This window comes from Chaetura pelagica, unplaced genomic scaffold (assembly GCF_000747805.2).
Source record: "Chaetura pelagica isolate M959 unplaced genomic scaffold, ChaPel_1.0 scaffold142, whole genome shotgun sequence".
Taxonomy (NCBI): domain Eukaryota; kingdom Metazoa; phylum Chordata; class Aves; order Apodiformes; family Apodidae; genus Chaetura; species Chaetura pelagica.
The window spans coordinates 6,227,131-6,238,837 of NW_009952973.1; positions in this window are offsets into that span (position 1 = coordinate 6,227,131).

Below are 11,707 nucleotides of genomic sequence, written 5' to 3' on the forward strand. Positions count from 1 at the left end.
GTCTCTAACCACTCTTTCTGTGATGTCCAGTCTAAACCTACCCTGTTGCAGCTTGAAGCCATCACATTGATATTCCTTGAAGTTTTGCAGTGCATTAGTAATGTGCATCTTCTTTGAACATATTTCACAAAAAAACCCATAAGCCTTCTATTGTGCTACAGTTCCTAAGTAGCTTGTGGAAGTCACAGACCAGTCACAGACCAGTGTGTCACTGGCTGAGAAATGATGCCACTGTCCACAACGTGATCACCGAGGTTCCTGTGGCTATTTCTTTCAGTGGTGGTCTCCCCAAACCTATCAGAAGGACTGTGTGACAACCTACTGCTCCACTCTGATGTTGTACACTCAGAAGACTATAATTTCATTATTAGAATGGCAGTAGCAGAATATACTGCAGATTACAACCTGTAGCACTGTTATACTGGCATGACCATATAGAGTTTAATTCTTTCCAGCTCTGCAGGTTATGTATTATCATGTTGTTCTGTCCCCACTTTTTTTAAAAGCAGTTATGTTCAGAAAAGCTCTGTGGGATTTGTGGAATCTTTATGCCATATAAATGTAAGATAGTATTAATATGGTTTTTAAAGCCACATGCAGGGCTTACTCTTTATCCCACTGAAGTCAATGGGATTTTGCCATGCTTTGATACGACTAGAATGGAGATCACAGTGAGCAGGAGAAAAATATTTTAAATGTTTAAGGGTTCTTTTCAACACAGTTCAGCACTTCTCTTACATACTCATGTAAAAATTGCTTCCCTCTTGCTTGACAGTTCTGGCAAATTCTACTCAAGTATTTAAAAAAGAAAATCCCATATGATGACACAAGAGTATTGTATATCACACGACTTTTTCTTTCAGTTAGTAACAGATAAATGAGATTCTCTTGCTCATCCTTTACTATCTGTCAAATGACCCTGTACTAACAAACTGTGCACCTAGTATTTAAGCCAGAAAACATGATTCTGCCAAAATGTGCCTGAGCTCCCCAGAAGTGGACCTGGAGCCAAATCATAGCAAAATGGAGGCAAATTGATGGGACTCACCCCTCCAGGTGCACAAAACACAGCACGCCTGTGATTAGTGCGAGATGCCACTGGATGTCACTGATGTTCCACCTACACAACGTATGTTAATTAAAAGTGACTTCAGAACAGAAGACTCTCCCAGGTACAGTGAGACACCATTAATTAAATCTAACCTCATCAGAAACAACAATTACAGAGGTATCAGTTGACTAGTTCAACAGTACCAGATACATGTCTGATAGAGAATGATTTACAGCATCTTTCTACAGGTAGAGGAAGAATTTCATTTTACTCTGCACTGTTAGCATATTGCAGTGTATCACGACATGAGATACTGAGCTGCCCAAGAACTGAATTCCTGTTTCCAAAAGCTGTCCATTGATAAAAGGTAGATGCTTTTGTAGACCCTACTGTTTGATGCTATGAGAGGTATCATCAAAAAAAAGCTAGGGTGTTATATGTGGAGTAAAACTTGGGCTATGAGTGTCAAAATAATTATCTCAAATAATTCTCTCCATTAATGTATCAGAAGGAGTTTATAGGAGTCCCATTTTACAGTCTCAGACCAGTTTATGATTTTTTTATATATATATTTTTATAACTTACAGAAAAAAAGAACGTTATGTATTTTGGGAAAAGGTCTCATATCTCCATCTTTAAAAGTTTTAATCTACAGCTTTTAGGCCAAATGCAATTTAATGTCTCAGGGTAAATACACATAATGGACTTCCCAAATTAATTTAAACGGAAGATCTGGTCCAAAGTGTAGCTAATTTCTTCCTTAGCCTGACACACATTGTCTTAAGCGTGATCAAGCCATGGAATTTAAAATTTTAACTAAATCTGCATCTAAATAATTTTCTGCAGGGGGTCTTTTCACAATATGATTTTTTTTTCTACCAAAGAAAAAGATGCCTTGATTTTGAAGTATCTTACCAAAACATAGTTAATTTGATCCCAGCTTGCAAAAGGCATCTCCCATTTGATTTTTCCAGAAGTCATTCTTCTGGAAAATAATTTTGTGCACCATAGTGGTGTCATTTGAGAACAAATACAAGAAGCAAGTCTGCAAAAGATTTATCAGCTGGATCTGAAGTTGATAAAAGGAACTTTTTATGCAGTGAGACAGTGGCTAAAGAATGAGTTACTATCCCTGCCTTCAGAAAGAGAAACATGAAAGAAAAATGTTTTATGCTTAACTATAATAACAACAGTTAGACCTTTCCATTCTTCTGCTGCCATTTATTTTTGTATTTTATTTCTGTGATGTTCCTTTCTTTTGGTCATGGCCCTTGAGCTGAATATCTATATTATACTTCTTTCATCTCTCACACATTCATAACTGTTCCACATAGGCATAGATATAAAAAAAATATAAAATATTTCCATTAGAAACCTCACCACTTTTCCTTATTTTTTTTGTGTATATGTGATAACGTAGTATAGTTTCATTATTCCAGCAATTGCAGCAAATAACACCTTTGTATCCTTCATGAAGAGTGTTAATTCCTGTTAAGAACAAAATACAGAGGGTTTTTTTCCCTTTAAATACTATCCTGCCATGTGGATGTAACGACTTAACTCACATGATAAGCAGATAGCTTAGGCAGCTTAGAAGTTAACAGCTCTAACCTATTCCTTACCACTGTTCAACTGTGCATTTCTCCAGGGGAGCTGAGGCAATGGAATAGACTGTGCAAGCATTCCAAATTGATTCCAGTGCTAAATCTATATAAAATACCTTCATTCAGTAAAGAAGGTGAAGAAGGCCATAAAGAAATGCTAAACCAGGGGAAGGAAATACAATTCTTAATTTAAAGCTTTTATCTTTCCTTGCGCTATTGTTTGTACTCAGAATGGACATTTTAAGTACCTAGTGGAAACATAGTAATTGAAAGAAAAGCTTCAGGGCTAATACATGTGTTTAAAACATCTTCAGCTCCATACACTTCCAAAAAGCAGGTCTCAGTGCCTGATTGTTGTCGAAATAAACCACAACCCTAAGGATCAATGAAATTCTAACCCCATGCTTTGGGAGCAAGCAGAAAGGTGTGGCCAGAAGAGAGCCACAGTTCACTCCAGCAAAGATGTTCTAGATGTCAGGAACTGAGGAAGCAGTCATCTCCTATGTGGTTTACATCCAATTTCAGAGTGCTAAGGGAAATGGCTCTTTCATTTCTCAAGACTGGATGGAACTCAGCCCTGCCTCTAAGATTAGGAGCTCATGTTGAGGAAACAGAGTCCATTTTCCTCATATTTATTCTTTATAAATTATTTAATCATAAACTTCCAGGAGACTACTGTTGAAAAACTCCCAGCACTTGCTAGCTCCATTATCCTGCATGGAAGCTCTGAGGGAGCTCAAGTTTGCTTTTCTAAAATCCAAAACCTTTGGCTTGGTACTAAGTTTAATTGTGCTCAGCAGGATCTCAAACCCCCAATACTGTGATCACTGCAGCTAAGCCAGTCACTTACACAAAGCAGGTGTACTTGGTTTGTGAGTAGCTAGTCCAGCAGTGCCCCATCCCTGGTTGGCACATCTAACATTAGCATGAGGAAGCAGTCCTCTACACATTCCAGGAACTTGATGGGTGATGTGTGAGCTGTTGTATTGTCTTCCAACAAATGTGAGCATAGTTAAAATCACCCAAAAGAACCAGGTTCTAATGATCCAAAGCTTCATAGTTTTCACTAGCACCCCCAGGGCTTTGTAGTTTTCTTTGATTCTGCCTAGGTTCAGGCTTGCAGCATCATTCATGCCCACATGAAAGTGCAGCAATGGGTAGTAATATGTGCTCTTGACAAGTTACAGCACTCAGCAACATCTCAGAGATTAGCTCCTGAAAAGCAACATACGTCTTGTAAGGTCACATCAGCCTATCTTATGAGAGATGCCAATTGCTGGTGGGGCTCCACCATTCCTAATGTTTCCTTGTCTCTGTGAACCTGGATATCCCTGGATACCTGGCACTCAGCCATAAAATTGACCCTGACTGCAGCCACATGTTTTACTGAGTGAATGTTGCAATTCAACCTCAAATTGTCACCTAAAAATATCAGATTTTTACACTCAAACACCTTACAAAGACTAGTAGGAAGATGGCATATATTTTCTGGAAAAATAAGTAAAACTATAAAATGATACACCAGCAGCTTAGCTAAAATTGCCTATTTAATATTTATTTGGTTTTGACATCTTGAAAAATGTCAAAACACTTTCACTTAGAGATAAAAATCATTTGGAGAAAGTATTTGTAAGTCTTGTTCTTTTCAGTTTCACTAATTGTAGTCTTTAGCCCTTGTATACTAAAATGGTAATTTCAGAAATACAAAAGTAAATTTATCATGACATCTGAACAGGGGTTAACTACTTCAGTTCCCATAAATAAAAGAAATGTACTATCACTAAATCAGAATAAATATTTAACCCTAAAATCAAGGCTCACAATATTTTGTGAAAGTGTGAAAACAAGTTGCTAACTTATTAATGTTTTAAAACTAAATTCTCTGTTGTATATGAGTAACAGTTCCAGGATTTTTTAAAATGTGTGTTGCAGTTTATACTCATATTAACATTTTCCTCATACGGAGATGAAATGCATCAGAACAACTCCTCAGGATTTGCTGCAAGGCATCAGTGTGAGACTGTGTCAATTTGCTCCATTTTTGATGACTTGCACCACCATTTAGTCCATGCAGAAGTATCCGGGTGATTTTGTAGTGTGCCTAGGGAAGCAAATAACTTCCTCAGATGAAAGGAAATTCCTTAAATAAGAAAAAAGGAAAAATTACTTCTGCAGTGGAATATTTTATCTTTTCTCTTTATGTTCTTTTTTATTTGTGATAATACATTACAATATTAAAAAAATACAAAACACCATTTTTACATCACATCTACATAAAAGGTAACTGAACTACCTTATTTCCTAGCACATGCCGTTTGGCCTACTCTACTTTCAGATTTATCATATAAACTTAGCGTAATAGTTTTGATGGACATAAAAATGTTATACACCATACAACATCTATGGTTGATGGGGCAGCTGAACCAGACCCCAGCAAACATGTAAAGCTGATCAAACCAGAGCCGCACTCCACAGTGACTTGAGCTAAATCTCAACAATTTCACAGGCCATTACTAAGTCTGGATTGAACCAGTCCTCACATTTTTTTCTTGTTTTGTTGGGTTTTTTCCTAAGTAAAAACTAGCATGTTCTAGTTGAAATATGAAAATATGCCTAAGTCTGCCTCTGATGGGGATTTCTCACAAATATTCTATAAGAGTAACTAAATGTCTATGATATACAAAATGTAATTTTTGTGACAATTGGAATTATTTAGTTTTGGTTAGAGACTGAACAAAATACTCTAATTCTGTTAAAAGCAAGTATCACTCCATTACAAGGTTCCCTGCCAAGCGGAACTGCCAGACAATATCAGAGCCTGATGAAGTCCTGCAGATACCCAATTCTATGGAGAAACAAACAATGGTATAACTTCATGCAACCATTCTTGACATAAACACTGTTTTACATTAGTAAAGATCACAGAATTTGGCCTTGGAGCAAACAAGAGTGCATGAGGGTTGCATATCCTTACCCAAAGGTCTGTCACATGTGGTAACTCTCACTGATGTGTAAAGCCCTGTATGCTGACTCATGTGTAACTGCCACTGGACACAGGTACAGGTATAAAACAGTTTTCTATTTTTTCTTACTCAGAAGATGTTAATTTTCTCTGGAATAAATCACTGGTGAGTTTGGGCATTACTGTTGGTCTGTAATGTGTACATTTTTTAAAATGCAGTAAAGTACTCAGGCATCTCACAACCTGAACCTATATTCCACTTCACTTGAAAAATGGATGAGATACTGAAATGCTAGAGAAAGTACTTATTATAGCATTTTTCCAGTTTTTTTCTTTCTGTAAGTGATAGATGGTTAGATCAAATAATTCCTTAGGCAGTGTTACTAAAAGAGTTAGTTCTCCACCACAGTCTTTCATAGTGGCTTTTTTTCCTTTCCCTTCTAAGACTCAGAATATATAACTGTCTTTATTTTGAATACTCATTATATATCCACTTCAAGGCATTCACAGCAGACTAAAACAAAACCAAAAAAAAAAAAACCACAACAACAAAACTAACAAAGCAGGGGAAGAAGTCTTTAAAAAGAAAATAATTCAGGTGTGAAAACTATTACCTTTGGGAGATAATGCCAGTAACCCACTCATTCTCATTTTCTTTCTCTAAAAATGCAGATCAAAATATTTTCTGTGTGGCTGTCACTCTGTCGATGTTTCAGATAGCAACAGTAATTTTCTTAGCTTGACTTAACTGGAGAAAAATGTGATGTTCCAGGACATTGGTGAAGCAGTAATACCTCCCATAACTCTCTTTCTTCCCCCTTACCACATTTCAAGCCATGCCTGTCTCCTGTGTTTCCAGCAGTATTGCTAGTTAACTTTCTTCAGAGGGTTCATGCTGCTGCCTCTCGTCTTATCCCTTACACCTGGACTGCTGTTTGCCTTTCAGGGAAGCTGTTGCTTCTCACATTCAGGTGATTCATTGCCAAGCAATAAAGACTAACAACACTGCACTACTTATCACTTCTATTTCATCCTTTCCCTTCTGTGTGCTTCTTCCATCTGACCTAATGCTAGATGGCAAGCACAACCACCTATGAAGTCTCACACATATCTGCAAAAGGGAGTCCCAAACACTTTCAAAGTCTCTAGTCTCAGCAAAATTGACTAGCATAGAGATGCTACTCAAAGACTAGGAGGACCTGGGTGCAGTTTTCTGGTTTGTCATAGATCTCTTGTGTAGGCTTTTATTACCACTTAAAGACCTTTCAGCTCTGCCCCAAAACAGAGCAGAGCTCAGACTCTCCTAAGATGGTAACCATTATCCATAAACCTGGCTGAAGATCCGAGTTTACCAACAAATTGGAAAGCAGATGCCTTTCCTATGATACTTATAATTCTGCAGATTTGTATGGATTGTTAAACTCATCATAGTACTTCTGACAAGAAGAAAATTAGCTCAACATCAACACCAGTCATTCTGCTCCTCAAATAATCCACAGGCAGATGAGACAGGTGTTATGCACAAAATAAAGCCGTGACATTTGGCAGTCCTCATAGATTACAGCAGACTAGAAAATGGGAAGGGATGTTTTGTTTTAAGGGAGTAAAATCGGAGGGTTTTCCCCTCTTTTCTAGTCTAGCTGAAGAGGATGCTTTCATTTTATTTCTGGAAGACAAAATACCACTCAGTTGTGAAGCAGCAACAGTTACATGACTGACAAAGAGCAGACACAGGATCATTACTAACGCAGCCTGGAAATGCCCTGCCTTTCAGTAAAATACCTGGAAACTACCTGAAACCTATTGAATAAAACATCATTTAATAAAGTAGCTAGACACAAATGTAAGAAATCTGGAAATTAATACTATCCCCTTTTCTATTTCACTCAAGATAATTCTCCAGTCAACTTTATATAGCATTTAACCATGACAGCACCATATCACAAATTGTTTAATCTTCTCACCCTAGGCAAAATAATATTAAACCAGACTGAATCTTTCCCCCTTTAGAGCACTTCCTAAAACTAAGAATAATTTTCTTTTTGAAAACATAATTCAGAACATTAATTCCTTAAATTGACACAGATTAGATTCCTATTGATAGTTTGCAACTGACAAGACAGTAATATTGAATTTTCACAAGTAAAAATTAAAATACCTGAAAAATTCTCTATTCTAAAATGCTTAATGTTACATGAATCTCATAAATTAAATAGAAGGCACAATTGTTTCCAAAAAAGTAAAAGAGCATCTGAAAAAACAGGTGTCAGAATACCTATTTATTAAGAATAAATAAGGAATTTTAGAGATATTGTATTTCTCTCTTGAGAAAAATTATTTTCCTTATATGATTTTGAGATAGTACCCCAAATACAAATTCTATTTAGTATATGACCCCTTTCTAAAATTCATTTTTATAATACAGTTGCTGATCAAATAAAGACAGGGATAACATCCTTTGGAAGTATCATCCAATAATACACTAACTGTCTATGTGCATCTTGCACAGCCTTAGGCCTCATGTGGTTTAGTAACATATGAACAGCTCAAAGGTCAAAGCTGTATACATCCTTGTATACATTCTACAAAAACTGCTTCTGAAGAATATTTATTGAACTTGGTTGAAGTAGATACTCAGAACAGGTTTAATATATAAAACATCAACCTCTTCCTCTCTCTTTGAAGTATTACTCCTACAAACCAGTAAATTCCAAATGCAACATGAGTCTTTGTGGACCAGACATCTTTTGTAAGCCAGATGTGTCACCATGACAGATCCCAATTTCAGCTTTCAGGATGAATGCATAAGATGAATGCATAAATTAGATACTTTCCAGGGTTGGAAGAAATTATCAGACTTTCAGGCATTATGGAAATAATTGGCAGATATAATTTCAGGATTTTGAGGGACTCATATTTCTCAAAACTTGTGACAAAAGCCAAGGCATCCATAACTCATTATGGAATATTGATAGAAAAACAATGGAGTTCCCATGGTTGTTTCACATCTGTATTTTTTTTCTTCCACCTTAATTGCCAAATGGATTCCAGGAGTTACCTGAAATCAGGTTTTGTACACTGAAAGAATAAAACAAATAGAACGAAGCCATACAAGTTAATACAAGCTGATAAGCTGCCCTTTTTTTTTTTTTTATTTTGAGCTTATTCCCATAATGCATAAAGCTCTGAACTCAACTTAAAAACAAAGGTCAGTAACAAGTTAATTACACACACATAATCCTCATACAATGAGGCTTATTATGAATCACTTATGAAGGCCCTTACTGTTTCCCAGAATGAAGGCTTCACCTGCATTTCTCAATAAAATCTCACAGTAACTATTAGAAAAAGAAAAAATCTAAAAATCACAATTCAAACCTGCTCAAATGCTCAATCATACTTTCTAGGCCTTTTTCCCCACATGAAAAGTCAGTTTGCATATAACCTGAGTCAGTTTTCTTTCTTTCACACTCTCCTAGTGTAAAATAATTTCACTGCACATCTACAGAACCTACATTTCTCATGGGAAGTGATTCATGTAGCTCTGTAAAAATCATACACTGAACTTCAGAATTTAGTATTGACAAGGGCTCCCTCTTGTGATGATGCACTGGATTCAGATTCAGAGTTATTTGTATGGTTTGTTTCTGTCTACAAATGTTTCACTGAAGTGTCAGAGAATGTCAAGAGGATCATGACCTAGCTGTTGGGTAGCTAAGAAGTTAGGTATGTGTAAGCTTGTCCTCACTATTTAAAAAAACAAAACAACCTACTGGACCTGGAAGTTAGAAGGAAAATACATGCAGTGACATATGGCTGTTCACATAAATGTGGATTTTTACAGGAGTTGTGAGAACAGTTCACAATAGTTAAAAGTCAGGAGGTCACAAAGTAAAAAATTGGAATGTTCTAATAGACATATAAAATTGAATTTATGAAGGTTTATAAATGACATAATCTTTGGAAAAATTCCAAAATGCTTATGTATGGAGAGAGCTCTTCAACAACTGTTTCTGTTTCAATTCAGTTCTCCTGTAACACATTTACCAGAATGACTTGACCAAATTTTCAATAAATGACATTTGATTAAAACTAAACCATGTCTTTCCCCTTTAAAACTAATTAAAATGCCATTGTCTGATTTCAGTCAAATAGGAAAAAAAAAAAACCCGCTATGTTTGTCTAAGTTAATTTCATTCCCTAAGTAAAGATCAGGGAAAAGAAATGCAGCAAGGTCTGAGGCCTTAAGAAACTTCAGACGGCTGAATAAACACTTTGTCTAGTATTTGTTGCTTTCTTCTCTCAGAGGTCAAACCCAAGGAACAAACTTGATCTCCAGTAGACAGCTGCAAAACCAAATTTCACCCACTGTCTGAAATGTGAAGTAATTGAAAATGGAAATTATATACTGCAGGCAAAAGGTTACGTGAATACACACTACCCTTTAAGCTGATTATAGCATGTTAATATTGTGGGAATACAAAGTTCTACTACCTCTCCCAGCTTTGGTTTGGTCCTTTAAAATTGTAGGTATTGCATGTGATATAAACTATAAATGGTTAGTACACATATCAGACTGAAGAGATACATACAGATAATTCAGAGTAACTTGAATTAAACAGTCATTGTCAATGAGCTTCACATACCATAGTATATTCCTAAAATTTAATCTAAAATCAATAGTTGGCTGCATGAAATCTATATGTTCTTACATTGTGCTGTTATCCATTTATTTCCTTCAAATGAGTTAACACTGGGACAATGCTGTCTCCAAGAAACAGTTTTCATAAATTCTAACAGTTCAAAAATTCTCACTGCCCACACGATTATCTATAAACTGGAACTACATAGATTTTTCTAAAAATTACTTTGGAAGTATACTTAACTATAGTAGTTTTTATATCAAAACATCATCAGCTATGTATTTTTGTATAAGGCATGTAGGATCTTCTGGGATGTGAAAGCAGGCAGCCATGTCCAAAGCAATTTGCCATCTGAGTTTCAGCAGCAGAGTCAAAACTGGAGCCAATGCAGAGCCCCAGCTATTTCAGTCCCAATGCAGAGTCCCAGCTATTTATTATGTCTGCAAAGTTTCAGAGCAGGGAGGTCTCAGCCATTTTGGTCACAACAGACCACATGCAGTACAAGGAGGCAAGAAAGGGAAATAGTAAAATATCAAAATAATTGAGTTCTCTTTCTATTTTTACTTCACTGATTTCAATGTGCACATTAATGTCAGTAGGCTTAGTGCAGAGCAAGGAAGCCCAAATTGATAGGCTGTCCTAAATTGCTTAAAAGAAAAATACTGTATGTTTTTATTAAAGCACCATAGGCTGACTTTTGAGTATGTGGGAGAGAACTTTTAACAGATTCTTTTGAGGGAAACAGCAGTTTCTTTCTTTTGAGATACTAAAATATACATAAATACACAAGACTGAGTTACACTAGTAATTATAGATTTATCTGGCATTCTGAAGAAATTATAAAGTTATGCTTATACAAGTTATTACTTTACCTACTACTCTCAGGATAACAGTAGTAAATGAGGGCGAGTAGATAATCCTGCATATGAAATAATATATCTGTATATTTATTTGGTAGTGTATTTTTAAAACACACAGAGAAACAGGTAAATCACAATGTCACCTTCATTTATCAGCAGCAAAATACCACCATTATAATAGTGGTATAACAGACCTCCTTTAAACTTTCACAGAGGTTCAAGTGAAGAAGTATATATGGCATGGTAAGACCAAGTCAGCCATCATATCCCACTGTTAGTTATCTAAATCCAAATTATTCCCAGAAATTCTCACTAGATTAAAATAATGTTACACAGGTAGAACTTCATTCACTCTTGACTTGATGAAGATATCGGAAAGGCCAACTTAGCACTTCAGCCTGATATACAGTTACCTATAACAGAGGAACTGAGAGTTAGGGGCTGGCAGACCCCATCCTGCCCAGACCTCATATACAAGTGTTACTGGACTGTGGATTCTATCACAGGAATGGTGCTGAGGTTGTGAGTTGTGGCTGCAGGAAGCAGATATGTTATCTCCACTGTCTTTCAACACAAAAGGATTCAAT